We start from the raw sequence: 18,085 nt of genomic DNA on the forward strand, positions 1-18,085 counted from the left end.
TTGGAATAGGGACTGACTTCACCATGGACCTCAATGAGTTAGCAACCTCCCTGTCAAGCGATCTAATTACCGTTGTGGATATATTTCTACTCTTTAGTGAGGCTTCAGGAGGAGGAAGGGAGGTAAGAAAAAGAGAAGGAGGAAAAGGAAGAAAGAGAGAAAAAGAGGGAGATAGGGAGGGAAGAAAGGAAAGGTGGGAAGAAGAGAGGCAGGGAGGGAGGGATGGCGGGAAAGGACAGAGGGAGGGAGGAAGGAAGGAGAGAGGGGAAGAGGAAGAATGAAAGAAGAGAGAGAAAGAGAGAGAGGGAGAGAAGGAACGGGAAAAGGAAGAAAGGGCAGGAAATGAGCGACAAAAACAAACCAGCTTTGAATATGTTCTGCACTGTGAGTCACAGGTGGAGGTGCTTTTTAACCTTAAATAAGTATCTGTAATAAAACGTTTCTTGTTCCTGGTTTATCCAGTTAAACCACATTAAAAGGGACAGGCTCAAATGGGAGCTAGATGAGATAAACTCTTGGCAATGTCTCCTATGAAGTGCCTGGGGCTCCTGAAGCTATATTTAGTCTTCTGAATCCAAGTTCACGTCATAAATACAATAAGGAAGAGGAGCCTGGTGTAACTGATAATGCAGGCTGCTGAGTGTCTTTGAAGGGTATAATTCACACATCAACACCAGTTATTCTTGTTTTTCTGCGTCATTCCCTCTTCAGGGACAATTTTAAATCATCTGTGGGTAGACAGTTCAGTCAACTAAAAGTAAATTTTTCAATTTTCATAAAATAAATCCTATACAAAGAAAACAAGTGAGCATAAGGAAATGTTATTCTCCTCTTTGGGGTATTTTTCCCTCTATTTCCTTCTTCCCTTAGCACAATAGATAAATTTATTCATCCCAGAACAAGCTGTGTGCTGAGACCCATAACTTCAGAAAATATTTAGCACCTAGCACAATATTCAAAGACTTTGTGTTAAACCCTAGGGATAAAAGAACAAGCAGCACTGAGCCCCTGTCTCCAGAAACTTATTGTCTAAAGATGAATACAGATAAAGAGACAAGCAGCATGAAAGTGCTAAGCCAGGGAAATTCTGGACACGGAAGAAGTACCAGGTCTGAGTACACATCACCATTGAGTAGGCAGAATCAGAGAAGGCGCCCTGAAGGTAACACATAGGTTGAGAGGGAAAGAATTTAATATCAGTCCTTTATTCAACAAATATTTATCAAGGGCTTCCCTGGTGATCCAGTGGTTAAGAATGCACCTTGCAATGCAGGGGACACCTGTTCAATCCCTAGTCCACAAAGATCTCTTATTCCACAGAGCAACTAAGCCCATGAGCCGTAACTACGGAGCCTGCACTTTAGAGCTGGTGCTCTGCAACGGAAGAAGCCACTGCAATGAGAAGCCCGTGCACCTCAACTAGAAAAATAGCCCCCGCTTGCCACAAGAGAAAGCCTGCACACCACAACAAAGATTGTAAAAAATGAAATAAACAGATCTTTAAAAATTAAAAACTAAGATCATTGAGCCTCTTATCTACACAAGCACTGTTACAGACCTTGGGGATACAGTAATGAATAAGACAAAATCCCTGCTCTCAGGTAGTTTATTGAAAGAGACTGACAGTAAATAAGCAGATAATGACTATATACCATCACTTTAGATACTGATAACTCCTAGAAGAAACTAAAGCAAAGTAAGGAAATAGAAAGAATTTCTGAAGAAATAGAAAGTAATAAGACAAATAAAACAAAATATATTTTGCTAAAAATTGCAATAAAAAATAAAGAAATGGAAAGTCAGGAACAGCCACTTTGAGTAGGAGACATTAAATACAAATCAGTAAAGTGAGGAAGCCAGACAATGGACTCATTTTTTTTACATTCTCTTTTTTTAATTGAAGTATAATTGATTGCAATTTTACATAAGTTACAGGTACACAGTATAGTGATTCACACTATTTAAAGGTTATACTCTATTTATAGTTATTATAAAATATTGGCTCTGTTCCCTGTGTTGTAGTAATACAATAACAGATAATTGGCTCTTTATAGCCAAATGGTGCCTATAAAAAGCAAGTGTGAAACCTCTGTGGAGTACAACACTGAGCTTGTGCTTCCCACATGTCCAGGGGCTTAGCTAGATGAGTCTGCTGATCTTGGCTGGGCTCCATCACAAATCAGGAGTGAAAACCTGCATGGCCCCAGTAAACCAAAGGCGAGAGTGACTTGAAAGCAGAGGTCTGGCAGGAGCCATGTTCATGCAGATGAAGATGAAGTATCTGAACTTGGTTTAACATGTGATGGGAAGCTTTTGGAGGCTTTTGAGAACAGACATGCCATGATGTGTTTATTATTTCTAAAAGATCACTCTTGTTGTTACAGGATGAACTGTAGTAAAGAAAGAATGGAAGTGACCAGCTAAAGGACCTTTATGATATCCTGGCAGCAAATTTTGGTGGCTGGACAGACTCACAGATACAGAGAATAAACTAGTGGTTATCAGGGGGGCAAGGAAGGAAGGGGTTGGGGAGGGGGAGGTATAGACTGTTGGGTGTAAGATAGGCTCAAGGATATGTTGTACAACATGCGGACTACAGTCAACATTTTGTATTAACTATAAATGGAAAGTAACCTTTACAAATTATATAATTTGTTTTTTAAATTTCTGGTGGCTTGAACTAGGGTAGTAAAGGCAGAGGTGACAAAAATAGTCTGAATTTTTTTAAATCTTTGGAAGAGACACCTGACAGATCTTAGAGGTGGGCTGGAGGTAAGGGAGAGGGATGAACAAAGTATAGTGGTAGATTATGAAGGCTAGACTCCCCTGTCAGCCCACAGCAACAGAGAGTGGGTTTCCTTCTTAGCCCTTCTGGACAGTTGTCCAGAGAGGTGACATTGCTCCTCTCCTGCCACTCTGACAGGGGACACAAGCAGATTAGACAACAAGAGGTGTGTTCCTCACCCTAGATTGCTAGTGGGAACACGGAGTCCACATCGAGCAGACTCTGGGTCAGGGATTAAACTCTGTCTCTATAGACTCTGTGGAACTACTTCACCTGTCTGAGTCTCAACTTCCTCTTTGCAACAGAGGCAATCGCTGGCAGTCCAAAATGCTGGCAAAGGTGTGAAGCAACAGAAACTCTCATTCACTGCTGGTGGGAATGCTAAGTGATACAGTCTGGAAGACAATCTTGCAGTTTCTTTGAAAGCTAAGCATGCTCCTGGATTTCCCTTGTGGTCCAGTGGTTAAGAATCTGCCTGCCTTCCTGTGGGGCTTCCCTAGTGGCTCCGATGGTAAACAATCCGCCTGAAGTGCAGGAGATCTGGGTTCGATCCCTGGGTTGGGAAGATTCCCCTGGAGAAGGGAAAGGCTACCCACTCCAATAAAGCATACTCTTGAACTTCCCTGGTGGTCTAGTGGTTAAGAATCTGCCTGCCTTCCCTGGAAGACTATAAAAATCACCTAGAAGAGTTCTTTGCCCAAAAAGAAAGTTTTGGGAAGACAGAATTATGATGTTGCCTGAAAAAATGGCAAAAGGTAATGGAACAAAACTTCAATGAAGTTCTCAGTGAAAATGAAAAAAAAAAAAAGAATCCCCTGCCTTGCAGGCCAGTGCATCGCTGGTCCAGGAAAATCTCTCATGTGGCACAGCAACTAAGCTGGGGGAAGTGGCTATGGCGAGGTCCAATCTCAGCCTTCAGACTGTCAGAAGGAATTATTCAGAGGACTCTGAGGTCAAGTCCAGGAGGTCACCTACCAGGAAGGCTCTGAGCCACACATGACTGAGAGAAGAATGCAGACAGAGCCTGAGATCAGAGGTGGACATTCCACCTCTAAGAGCTAGGGGACAGCAAGGACTTCCCTGATGGTTCATAGTTTAAGAATCTGCCTGCCAGTGCAGGGGACAGATATAATCCCTGCTCCGGGAAGATTCCACATGTCATGGGACAACTAAATCCATGTACCACAAGTCCTGAGCCTGCATGCTGCAGCTACTGAAGCCCATACATCTAGAGCCTGTGCTCTGCAACGAGACAAGCCACCACAGTGAGAAGCCCCCACACTGCAACTAAACATAGCCCCTGTTCATTGCAACTAGAGAACAACCTGTGTGCAGCAACGAAGACCCAGGGCAGTCAAAAATAAATAAATAAATATATTTTTTTAAAGCTAGGGAATACGGAGTAAAGATTGAGCACAGGTCGACAGAGAGGGAGAAAAGCTCAGGCTTGGCTCAGGGCAAACTTTGTGACTGTGGGCTTGTGGCTCTGTGTCCCTCCCCAGATCTTCAGCTAGGCACATCCTACCTGGGCTGAGGCAGGGCCTCTTAGGGCCAAGAACTGCTTAGATGACTGGGATGTTTGCATGGATTTGCCAACAGAACAGAAATGGGTCGCTCAGCACCATGGTGGGGTACCTCTGCTAGAGCAGGAGAGGCCCCTTGGAGAAGGTAGGGAACAAGGAGGAGCTCCAAGCAGGTCTTTGTAGAGAGGAGTTGGAGATGAGCCCTCGGTGAATGGTATGTTTCTCAGGGTTGCCCAGGTTTAGCTTGAACCCACCACGATTTCTCTCGCCCTAGGTCACAAGTCCACAGAGGGCCCTGTGCAGGCTTCGAAGCACCTGAAAAACAAAAGCACAGTCTTCCCGTGGCCCTCCTCTTCATGTCAATCTTCCATTTATCCGTTCTGAGTGCATTCTTGTCCAAACCAGGAATAGACAGGAATCCATTTTTAAAAATACTGTGAGCCAGGAATTTGGCCTTTCACTCAGCTGTTTCTTTGGCAGAGTTCTTCAATGCATTTAGCATCTACCCACTCACCAGCATCCTGGATCAATTTACTTTCTGACTGTGGTGTGGATGTCTCAGAAGAGGGTCTGTCACAATAGCTCAATTCCACTCATTCAAGTAGCTGTACCTGAGTTTACGCTCAGTCACTTCCGTCGTGTCCCACTCTTTGTGACCCTACGGACTGTACCCCGCCAGACTCCTCTATCCATGGAATTCTCCAGGCAAGAATACTGAAGTGGGTTTTCATGCCCTCCTCCAGGGGATCTTCTGGACCCAGGAATCAAGCCTGCATCTCTTGCATCTCCTGCATTAGCAGGCGCGTTCTTTACTACTAGTGCCACCGGGGAAGTAACTGGTTTAACTGAAGTGAAGTGAAAGTCACTCAGTCGTGTCTGACTATTTGCAACCCCATGGACCATAGAGTCCATGGAATTCTCCAGGCCAGAATACTGGAGTGGGTAGCCTTTCCCTTCTCCAGGGGATCTTCCCAACCCAGGAATCAAACCCATATCTCCTGCACTGCAGGCAGAGTCTTTACCAGCTGAGCCACAAGAAAAGTCCAAGACCAAGAATACTGGAGTGGGTAGCATATCCCTTCTCCAGTGTATCTTCCTGACCCAGGAATCGAACCAGGGTCTCCTGCATTGCAGGCAGATTCTTTACCAACTGAGCTATCAGGGTTAGCTGACAGTTATTGAGGTCTTTCTAAATCTCAGGCATTGAACCAAGCTCCTAGAAGCTTTACTTCATTCAATTCCCACAACAATCTTAAATGAAAAGAGGGATTTTTCTCCTCCTCAGTTCCACTGATGAAAAAAATTGAGAACCCAAGGTCCCACTGAGAATAAGTGGCAGAGCTAAGATTCAAATTCATATTAAATATTTAATTATGACCTTGAATAAGGAACTCTAGTCTAAACATGACATTGAATGAGGAATTCTGGTCTAACTTCAGCACTGAACTAGGAATCTGTCCCAAGATGTGGGTTCCATCTTCAACTCTGCAATTCACTATCTACTGGGAAAGTCACTTGCTGAAAATAAGTCTACTTTAAACTTATTTAAAAGCTTTTCAATTATAATAAGGACAGGGATATGGGAAAGAAAGCGTTAAGGGGGAAAGAGATAGATTGGGGCTTAACTGGAATGGTCAACAAAGGACGCTCTGAGGAGATAACACATAGGTATTTATATATACCATACTTGCAAAATTGCAAAAGTAAACCAGAGGCTGTCACACATGTTGGGTTTCCCTGGCGGCTCAGCAGTAAAAAAAAATCCTCCTGCCTGTACCTGCCAATGAAGGAGATGCAGGTTCAGCCCCTGGGTCGGGAAGATCCCCTGGAGAAGGAAATGGCAACCCACTCCAGGATTCTTGCCTAGGAAATCCCATGGACAGAGGAGCATGGCAGGCTACAGTCCAGGGGGTGGCAAAGAGTCAGACATGACTTAGCAACAACATCACGTGTTGGGTTACATGGGGGTGGTTACTGCAATCACTGAGGTGGAGAGACTGGGACAAGACCTCAGGCATGACAGAGAATTTGGACATTATTTTACAGGCACCAGGGAACATGGCAGGGTTTAGGGTAACAAAGAGGTGGTAACGTATCTGCGCTTTGCTCAATCCCAAAGATATCACTGGCACAGAACCTGGGTTAAAAATTCACTCTCCAATTCTTCATTGGAGAGACTGAAACAGTCAACATTGTCTCCTTCCCTGAGAAAGGGCAAACAATGTAAACTATATCTGATGTTTTTCAACAAAACAAATATGACCATGATTATATTCCCGGGCGAGGCTCTGAAGCCAGACTTTTACAGAAATAACCACAAAAGTCACAAGAAATGAGATATGTGTGACATGCCTTACAGCATCAGTTTTCAAAATGACATAAATCAATTAAGGAGCATAAGAATCCCACCCACCCACAGCATACTCTGCAGAGTGTGGAGAAAGGGGTCCTGCAGGCAGCCAGGAAAAGGAGAAGCTTCTTAAAAGACAAAGAAGCACAGAGTGTCCTGAACTGCCAGGGTCTCTTCCTTAATTTCATCATCAATTTTTTAAATATGCAGTTTATCCAACATCTGCTTTGAGCACTGAAGAGTGGGAAGAGGTATGTGAGCCATGCAATTTTGTCTGAAAGATGGACAAAATTCACAGTCACGGACCTGTAACCCTCACTAGCTGTCACTTTAGTGGTCATAAAATACACCCACGTGAATTATTGGGTTAGTCAAAAAGTTCGCTTGGATTTTTCCATAAGATGGGATGGAAACCCCAAACAAATTTTTTGGCCAACCCCCATACTTGACAGCCCAATGCTTAATCTTTAATATTAATATTTAATAACTCAATATTTTGCCCACCTGATGCAAAGAGCCAACTCATTGGAAAAGACCCTCATTCTGGGAAAGATTTGAGGGCATGAGGAGAAGGGGGTGACAGAGTGTGAGATGGTTGGATGGCATCACCGACTCAATGGACATGAGTTTGAGCAAGCTCCAGGAGATGGTGATGGACAGGGACACTGGCATGCTGCAGTCCATGGGGTCACAAAAAGTCAACATAACTCATCAACTGAACAACAACAACAATACTTAATCGCTATTAAAACATAACCATTCCCCTATCCTGAGCATTTAGATTGGTCCTAATCTTTTGAACTTCTGCAAAACTATTGCCAAAATTATCTTTGCTCATTTTGATATTTCATATTGTTCAGTTCAGTTCAGTCTCTCAGTCGTGTCCGACTCTTTGTGACCCCATGAATCGCAGCATGCCAGGCCTCCCTGTCCATCACCAACTCCCTGAGTTCACTCAGACTCACGTCCATCGAGTCAGTGATGCCATCCAGGCACCTCATCCTCTGTCGTCCCCTTCTCTTCTTGCCCCAACCCCTCCCAGTGTCAGAGTCTTTTCCAATGAGTCAACTCTTCGCATCAGGTGGCCAAAGTACTGGAGTTTCAGCTTTAGCATCAGTCCTTCCAATGAAATCCCTTCCAAAGATCTCCTTCAGAATGGACTGGTTGGATCTCCTTGCAGTCCAAGGGACTCTCAAGAGTCTTCTCCAACACCACAGTTCAAAAGCATCAATTCTTCGGCACTCAGCCTTCTTCACAGTCCAACTCTCACATCCATACATGACCACAGGAAAAACCATAGCCTTGACTAGACGAACCTTTGTTGGTAGAAGTAGCCAAATTTGCTGTGGAAGGTTCAGATAGCAAAAATTTTAGGCTTGGTGGGGCATGCAGTCTTCCTCCTCCTTTTTCTTGTCTTTCCTCTTTTAATGTGTAATCTTTCAAATGTGTACATCCATCCTTAACTGGGTGGTTATACAAAACCGGTCCTCAGATTGAATTTAGTTCATGGTCAACCCTGCATTACATTCTCAGAATTCCTCGGCCAAAGGATAGGGTCATTATAATGCTATTTACACGCACCAACAAATGCTTCTTCAGCATGTGTGCTGTTTACGCATGCTATCCAACACTGGGCATTATTCTCAGTTTTGGGTTTTTTGCTAAATATCACATATTTTCATTAAAGAAATGCCAGAAATTCTTATCATTTCCATTTTACTACAACTTTTAAGAGTTTGGAAGTGGAGCCCATGGCCCCAGAGAAATAAAACGCCTCCTTCTGCCATCCTTTGAACTGTATTGTGGAGAGGCAACCTAGCCAAATCACAGAAGGTGCCATGTCATATCAGACCCTCAGTGCACTGAGAATGTTACACTCCATGACTAGCCCGTGGCCCTTTGAAGCTGTGTAAAAATTAGATTTTCATTTGGGAATTATCCCGAATATGTCAAAGGAAGAGACTGTTTTAAACCTAGAGTTTGCCTATGATTAAAGTTCATCTTGAGTCAAATTTATCCTCTTGGCCTCAGGGGTGATATTAATCTCACGCTTGCTTTGTCCAGTGAAGCAAGAAATTCGTTCTGGCCAGCGGCAGGCCTGCAGCTTCCATCACGACAGCAGGCAGGAGTTCAGAAAGGAGCCTGTGGGGAAAAGGGGAGGAGAAAGACCACCACGTCTGCCTTAAAGGAATCCTCTTCCTTGAATTCAATATGTAGGAACTGTGTGTGCTCAGTCACTCAACTGTATCTGACTCTTTGCAACCCCAAGGACTGTAGCCCATCAGGCTCCTCTGGGCATGGGATTCTCCAGGCAAGATTACTAGAGTGGGTTGCCATGCCCTCCTCCAAGGGATCGTCCTGCCTCACCTGTGCATCTTGCATCTCCTGCACTGGCAGCCGGGTTCATTGCCACTGAGCCAGGAAGCCCTGTGTTCAAGTGCAGTTTCTGCAATCAACTTACAGGATGCTCTAGTTTTCTTCTTGAAGCTATTTAGGCAAAATAAACCTTCTCCCCCAACATGACAGTTGGGACAGCCTGTCTGCTGTTTATCAGATTAATCTCAGTTCAGTTCTGTCTCTCAGTCGTGTCTGACTCTTTGCGATCCCATGGACTGCAGCACACCAGGCTTCCCTGTCCATCTCCAACTCCTGGAGCTTACTCAAACTCATGTCCATTGAGTCAGTAATGCCATCCAACCATCTCATCCTCTGTTATCCCCCTCTCTTCCTGCCTTCAGTCTTTCCCAACATCAGGGTCTTTTCCAATGAGTCAGTTTGCATCAGGTGGCCAAAGCACTGGAGCTTCAGCTTCAGCATCAGTCCTTCCAGTGAATATTCAGGACTAATTTCCTTTAAAATTGACTGGTTGGATCTCCTTGCAGTCTATGGAACTCTCAAGAGTCTTCTCTAACACCACAATTTAAAAGCACCCATTATTCGGCATTCAGCTTTCTTTATAGTCCAACTCTCACATACATGACCACTGGAAAAACCATAGCTTTGATGGACCTTCGTTAGCAAAGTAATGTCTCTGCTTTTTAATATGCTGTCTGGGTTGGTCATAGCTTTTCTTCCAAGGAGCGAGCATCTTTTAATTTCATGGCTGCAGTCACCATCTGCAGTGATTTTGAAACCCCCCAAAATAAAGTCTCCCACTATTTCCATTGTTTCCACTGATCTTGGGGCCCTCAACTGTCAGAAGCTTGAAGCAGGATCTCAGTTCCCTGACCAGAGATTGAAGCCAGGCTGTGGCACTGGACTTAACCACTAGACCACAAGCTCAAGCCAATGGCTGGTGACAAGGCCCTAGCTTGTCTGCTATGTATAAATGAATTTCAACAGAGACAGAAAGTAGTGAAACAAGTAAGGTGTTTATTAGGAGGAAAAACAGTACAGGTGGATAGATACATATGGGTGGGTTCAGACAGAGCCCTGCCCTTGTGGTAGTTTAAATCACTTATATAGGGGATGTCTTCTAGTTTCCCTCTGGCCAACCATCTTGCTTTGCCTGATTCTGAGTCCATACTTGGTATAATTCAGGGTCCTTCCCTGTGTATGTGTGCAAGATGGATTGGATTCCAGCATAGAGGACTATGGATAGGTTGACATCACATATTATGGGGTGGCACTCCTTCCCTTCTTGGCCTGCAGCGACATTTTCTGTGCACATGTACATATGAAGTTCTCCTTGACCTTGAAAATAAAGTTTCCCACGATGAGAAATATGTGATCTCTTTATCTCTTACCTGGGCAGGACTCAATTCCTCTTTGTTCTTGCCATTATCTTCATCTTAGAGTCTCTGTCCACAGGACATATTTCAGCTGCTCAGCCTGGGGCCCATCTATTTCCTCCCTAAAGATAATCCAGAAGAAAAACCAAGACCAGCATTGATGGAGCACTTTTAGGGTTCCACGCCCTGTCCTGAGCATAGATGGGATGCTGAGGCTGGTGTAACATACCTGTCAAAGTCACACAACTGGCAGGTAACAGCATCAGGATCTGAATCCCAAAGTTCCACATCCAAATAAGACCTTGGGTACCTTATTGATCAACTCAGAGATTCTAGGTGCTAATGTCAAGAGTTTAGAAAGTGGACTATGTAAAGAGATTAACTTGGCCTTAAAGCTGAGAAGGGCTTCCCTGGTGGCTCAGAGGTTAAAGCATCTGCCTGGAATGCGGGAGACCCGGGTTCGATCCCTGGGTCAGGAAGATCCCCTGGAGAAGGAAATGGCAACCCACTCCAGTACTCTTGCCTGAAGAATCCCATGGAGGGAGAAGCCTGGTAGGCTACAGTCCATGGGGTCTCAAAGAGCTGAGAAAGGGACCCTCCCCTTGCTCCCATGCAGGTCTGCCTTTCCTGATTTCCCTGAGGGACCAGTCCCAGCAAGGCTGATAGATAAGCTTCCACAGGCAGAGTTAGAACTTCAAGTCACCCAAACTGTCCGTTTTATATACACTTACCTTTTGCTTATCTCATCCCTTGAGAACATGGAGATATTTTTAATGTCAGAAGAAACAGAACTGGACTTCCCTGGTGGTACAGTGGTTAAGAATCTGCCTGCCAAAGCAGGGGTCACAGGTTCAATCCCTGCTCCTGGAAGATTCCACATGCCTCAGGGCAGCTAAGCCTGCGAGCGCCAACTATTGAAGCCCACGCTCTCTAGAGCCTGTGCTCCACTACAAGAGAAGCCACCACCACAAGAAGCCCATGCACCACAGCTAGAGCGCAGCCCCGGCTTGCTGCAAATGGAGAAAGTCCTCGCACAGCAAAGACCCAGTGTAGCCAAATATAACAAATAAAGAAATAAAAATTTTAAGAAGGAAAAACAGAGCTGAGAGTTTTTCCCCAGCCATGTCATCTCTAGCTTTGATCATGTAATCCCAGCAAAGAGGAATGACCCCACCTCCTCTCCATCCCCAAAACACCTTCCTAGACTCTCCCCTTCCTGATTTCCATAATGATTTGTTTTCAATCAGTTCAGTTCAGTCGCTCAATCACGTACAACTCTTTGTGACCCCATGGACTGCAGCACGCCAGGCTTCCCTGTCCTTCGCTACCTCCTGGAGTTTGCTCAGACTCATATCCATTGAGTCAGTGATGCCATCCAACCAGCTCATCCTCTGTTGCCCCTTCTCCTCAGGGTCTTTCCCAGTGAGTCAGCTCTTCGCATCAGGTGGCCAAAGTATTAGAGCTTCAGCTTCAGCATCAGTCCTTCCAGTGAATATTCAGGGCTGATCTCCTTTAGGATGGACTGGTTGGATCTCCTTGCAGTTTAAGGGACTCTTGAACTCAAGAGAAAAGCATCAATTCTTCAGCACTCAGCTTTCTTTATGGTTCAACTCTCACATCCATACATGATTACTGGAAAAACTATAGCTTTGACTATACTCCTAAGTCATAGCATCTGAATAAGCTTGTTATCTGAGGTCCCCAAGACCACGCTCAGGCTGGATGCTTCACTAGGACTCCCAAGGATCAGAAGCTGTGAAAGTGACAGTTACAGTTTATGGCTGTAAAAGGACAGAAAACAAAATCAGCAAAGGGAAGAGGCATGCGGGGCAAAGCCCAGGAGAAACCAGGTGCAGCCTATGTGTCCCACTTGATGATGTCACACGGGAATACCTTTAATTCTCCCAGCAAAGATGGGCACAACACCTGCTAAGTGTTGTCAGTCAGGGATGTTCCCCAACCCGAAGTAAAAAGACAGGCTTTTAGGACTTCCCTGGTGGCACACTGGATAAGAATCCACCTACCAATGCAGGGGACATGGGTTCGATGCCTGGTCCAGGAAGATTCCACGTGCCATGGAACAACTAAGCCCATGCACCACAACTACTGAGCCTGTGTACTGAAGCTACTGAAACCTGTACACCTAGAGCCTGTGCTCTGCAGCAAGCGAAGCCACTGAAACGAAGAGTAGCCCCTGCTCCCTGCAACTAGAGAAAGCCCATACACAGCAACGAAGACTCAGCGCAACCAAAACTAAATAAATAAAAATTTAAAAATAAATAGAAAGGGTACATGAGCCCCAGTGTTCAAAAAAAGACAGGTGTTTCCCATCACTCCCATTGTCAGGATAAACTGTCATGCTGTAGTTGCATGGCCCAGCCCTCAGGCATGAAAAACACTCTTATCAGGCAGAACATTCCCAAGGCTCAGAGGTTTTCTCCCTAGAGCCAGCCAGCTCTGGAGGTGGGCTTTTATTTAGAATGTGCAGGGTTTGAGCAATGCAGACCTGCTGAGTTAACCCTTTCTGTACAAGTCATGAGAAAAAGAGAGAAAGATCTTCTCAAATGAATTTATCTACAACATTAAGGAATAAAATGGGACAGTAGGGGGACTTCACTGGTGGTCCAGCAGTTAAGACTGCTCGCAGTGCAGGGGGCCTGGGTTCCCTGGTCAGGGAGCTAGATTCCACTCACCACAATGAAGATTCTACATGCCACAGTTAAGACTGTTGCAGTCAAATAATACATTTTTAGAAATCTTTTTAAAAAAAATTATTTTTAAAAAGGGAAACAGTAGGAGCCTAAATCCTCGTGGATTCGGTGGGAACCCCCTGAACAGAGTTTTAACCTTAACTTCCACCTGAAGTTCAAATGTATTTACTTATGGAACAAAGAGTAAGTAGCTATATCTGCCCTGAAGACACTCGCAATCTTGAGTTAGATGTACCCTTTTGTCCACATGTGGTCACGTATCTCTGAGCCACAGTGTTCTCTGTTCCTGTAGCCTCTGATGTCACCCGTTAATGCTGGGGAGGGACGATGCAGGCAGTTTCACAGGAGCTGACACCTAAACTGGGGCCCAGATGGTGCCCGAGAATTGCCAGGTCAACGGTGAGCAGGATGCTCTCAAGGCAGGAAAGAGCTTTCTAGGGTATTCAGGTTAAGGGTCAGGCGCATGTATTAGAGACTGAAGAGCTTCAAGCTTTGGGGGTTTCCAGACTGTCATATTAATAAGGTTTCTTTTCTAAGTCTTCTCTGTAAGGTCAAGTTTGTAAGGCTAGTTTTTACTAGGTAGTTTATGGCAGTTTCCCAACCTTTTTATGTCATGGCACTCATAAAAGATAATCCTGTTTGGCTCTCAGACTTCCTTTAGAATTTATGCTCATTCTAATTCTTATTTTACTACTTTTCAATGTATTAACAAGAGCATGAGATGAAAAAAATCAATAAATGGACAACATTTACAGTTACCAGCACGAAATAACCTATTCTCTTTTATGCTGTCTTTACTTCCTTCCCTACTCATCTGTCCTAAATTTTTAAAAGAAATTGCCTTTCTGGTCCCTTATGAGTTATGTCTTAGCTAAGTCTACTGTGAAACGTAATTTATTGGTAGCTATCATTACCAAGGCAAATACCACCTTCTGCTACAGCAAGCTTCTTTGGAAGGTGTTTTTCTGTTTCCATTATGTGTCCTCATAGCTTTGTTTTCACATCAGTTGCATTAGCACAGATCTCACATGGTATCTAAAAATCTAGTCAACTCATTTTTTGTAGCAGAGGACAAAGGAAAGCTGAAGAGATGGAGGGGATCTAGCATATCACTGTTTTCTATTCCAGGAGTTAGAAAAAAAAAAATCAGAAAGGGAAGTTCTATTCTAACAAAAAAGCCAACCTCTGTAATAATCACATAGCAGAGTCATACATAGTCTATGTGACACAATTAAAAACACAACAAGTGCATATCTTTGGATAGAAGTTAAATATATATATTTGAGGAGGCTGTTCTTTGTACAATCACATCTATAAACCATTAGATTCTCTCATGTTGCTGGTAAGAGCTGACAATGGGTTTACAACTCAGATGAATGACGTCAATATAAAAAAGTTCAGTCACTCACACAAAATGTATTGAATTAAGACTGACCTGGAAGTGTAATAGGTTAACTTCTGGTCCCAAATCACTTGTGTTCTTTCCTTGTTTCCTCTTTCCCAAGAAACTAAACATACCATTATGGTACCACCACCAAGTACTCAGCTTTAACCTTGGTCACTTTACTATTATCACAGGGACAAGTGCAGCCAATTAGCTGCCATATTGAATTTAGCTTTTTGTCATCCAATTTCATTTAGCAAACATTTATTGATATTTTACTGTGTGTCAGGACCATAAAGAAGGCTGAACACCAAGGAATTGATACTCTCAAACTCTTGAGAAGACTCTTGAGATTCCCTTGGACAGCAAGGAGGTCAAATCAGTCAATCCTAAAGGAAATCAACCCTGAATATTCATTGGAAGGATTGATGCTGAAGCTGAAGTTTCAAGACTTTGGTCACCTGATGAAAAGAGGTGACTCATTGGAAAAGATCCTGATGCTGGGAAAGACTGAAGGCAAAAGGAGAAGAGGGGTAGCAGAGGATGAGATGGTTAGACAGCATCACCAACTCGATGGACATGAATTTGACCAAGCTGCTAGAGACAGTGAAGGATAAGGAAGTCTGGCATGCTGCAGTCCATGGGATCGCAAAGAGTCGGACATGACTCAGCAACTGAACAACAGTAACAGGCACTGATAAGCATCTGGGCACCTTCTGCAGACAAAGCGGAAACAGAGTGTCACCCGAAGTTTTGGGACTCTACTGTCCTTCAGAAATACAGTAATTTAATGCTATTTCTGAACAGTATCAAGAATTGTAGTGAACTGTACCAAGACAAACAAGAGATAGTATAAACTCTCTTGATGAAAAATGAACTATTCTGGTGACACACTCTAGAAATGAGCAGACTGCTTGCTGGCCTAATGATTCTCTTAAGATTCTTCAAACACATTCCCATCTGGAAGTGTTAAGAAAACTCTTTTATTTTATTTTTTGGCCATACTGCGTAGCTTGTGGAGCCTTATTTCCCCAACGAGGATCAAACTGGGACTCATGATAGTGAAAGCGCTGAGGCCTAACCACTGGGCCACCAGGAACTGCTGAAAAATGTACTTTCTTAAAGGGGAGGTCTCAGGTTCTGGTTTGATAACTATAGGTTTCTTCCATTATGCAAAAGCAGGGTGTCTTATGAAAGTTTTCGTAAGCCATAATGGCATAAATGCAGAGAAGCAATTACCTCAGGACACATGTTGCTCACAGATGCATAAATAAATGGAGATAAAGCACAGGTACTTATACACACAGTTCAAAGCTATGGCAGCTTGATGCTGAGATGCTGCGTGTAGCTCCGAGGAAGGAGTTTTGTGGCACCACTCTGGGTGCCTGCTGCCTCTGTAGCAGCTTCCCGGGAAACACACATGCATGCCTGTGTGCTGAGTCGCTTCAGTCGTGTCTGACTCTGCAAGCCTATGGACTGTAGCTTGCCAGGCTTTTCCGTCCAAGGGATTCTCCAGACAAGAATACTGGAGTGGGTTGCTGTGCCCTCCTCCGGGGAACTTCCCAAACCAGGGATCGAATCAGACTCTTTTTTTAAGTCTCCTGCATTGACAGGCAGGTTTTTTACCACTAGTGCCACCTGGGAAGCAGCTCCCCATGAAACACACACAGTAGCCTATTTTTGTTTTTTGCCTTTTTTGTAAAATTGAAAATCCTCTTCAGATTCATTTTGGATATCAACAACAGGAACTAATAAAGGTCTTTTGTAAAAGCTAAGTGGTGTAAAGCAAACTTTTGAAAAGTGAGGGATATCTGTATGAGAAACTGTGTCAGTGACTGTAAGTCTTTAATAGGCCCTTTAGGAGATTCAGAAAAGCAATCTTCTCTGTCTCTCTTTCACACAAACATAAACACACACACACACCCAGCTCGAAAGGACTGTTCATAGCTGCAAGTGATAGGTCCAGTCCATAAATATTTATACTATTATACTAAAAATGATAAGCATCCTGGGAGGCACAATTATAAAACAAAGGGGTTTTAGAGGAGGAAGTTCAGTTGCTCAGTCGTGTCCAGGTCTTTGCGACCCCATGGACTGCAGCACGCCAGGCCTTCCTGTCCATCACCAACTCCCGGAGTTTACTTAAACTCATGTCCATCAAGTTGGTGATGCCATCCAACTTTCTCATCCTCTGTCGTCCCCTTCTCCTCCTGCATTCAATCTTTCCAGCATCAGGGTCTTTTCCAATGAGTCAGTTCTTCGCATCAGGTAGCCTAAGTATTGGAGCTTCAGCTTTAGCATCGGTCCTTCCAATGAATATTCAGGACTGATTTCCTTTAGGATTGAATGGTTGGATCTCCTTGCAGTCGAAGGGACTCTCAAAAGTCTTCTCCAACACCATAGTTCAAAAGCGTCAATTCTTCGCCACTCTGGTTTCTTTATCATTCAACTCTCACATCCATACATGACTACTGGAAAGACCATAGCTTTGACTACGTGTACCTTTGTCAATAAACTGATATCTCTGCTTTTTAATATGCTGGCTAGGTTTGTCATGGCTTTTCTCCCAAGGAGCAAGCATCTTTTAATTTCATCTTCTAATTTTCAGAGGAAGGTAGGCTGGAATAAGACAGGAGTCATGAAAGTGACACTTGGGTACTAAAGAACCTGGACGTAGGGAGATGGAGTAAATAACATTTCCAGTAAAAGGAAAAAGCAGAACAAGCAACAGCCAAGAAGAGTAACACATCAACCTGTGGAAGGGTGGGATGCATGACTTGGAAGTCAGATCATGGAAGGTCTTAAAAGTCAGAGTAAGAAGTTGCATCAGCAACCCTGAAGCAGAGTAAACATTTAGTACAGGGTGGCAAGCCCATGTACCATCAGTGAGGTTAGGCAGGTATAACAATGGGGACTGTGGAAGTCTGCAGTGCACTTCCCCCACCTTCTGCTGATTCCTGAATGCAGACATGCAGGCCCTCCCTATGTGGCCAGTTCTTACAATTTTCCAAGCAAAGCAAAGCAAAAAAAAAAGGGAAATCTAATTTTTATATGAAATCACACAATTGATTCCATTATACAGTGAGGGCCAAACAAAATTTGTATGCAGGCTCAGGGTAGCCTGTGGCACCCAATTTGCAAAGCTGACATGTTGAGTGGATGGTAATACTGTTTCTACTTCTTGGCAGACTACTCTCTCAATCAGATTTATTATCTGATTACTTCTTCTACATATTGTGTGTACATTCATTGTGTGTGTAACTCTAAAAGGTGCTATACTTTTCCCCTCTCTGAAGATAACCTTGATTATACAAATCCTGACCCTGCTGATGGTAGCCCACAATTGTTTCATGTATTAGGGTAGGTTCACTGCTGTAATAAACAAGCATAAGAGTTCAGAAAACGAAGATCATGGCATCCGGTCCCATCACTTCATGGGAAATAGATGGGAAAACAGTGGAAACAGTGTCAGACTTTATTTTGGGGGGCTCCAAAATCACTGCAGATGGTGACTGCAGCCATGAAATTAAAAGACGCTTACTCCTTGGAAGGAAATTTATGTCCAACCTAGATAGCATATTCAAAAGCAGAGACATTACTT

The sequence above is a fragment of the Bos indicus genome, chromosome 2, assembly GCF_029378745.1.
Source record: "Bos indicus isolate NIAB-ARS_2022 breed Sahiwal x Tharparkar chromosome 2, NIAB-ARS_B.indTharparkar_mat_pri_1.0, whole genome shotgun sequence".
In the NCBI taxonomy this organism is placed as follows: Eukaryota; Metazoa; Chordata; class Mammalia; order Artiodactyla; family Bovidae; genus Bos; species Bos indicus.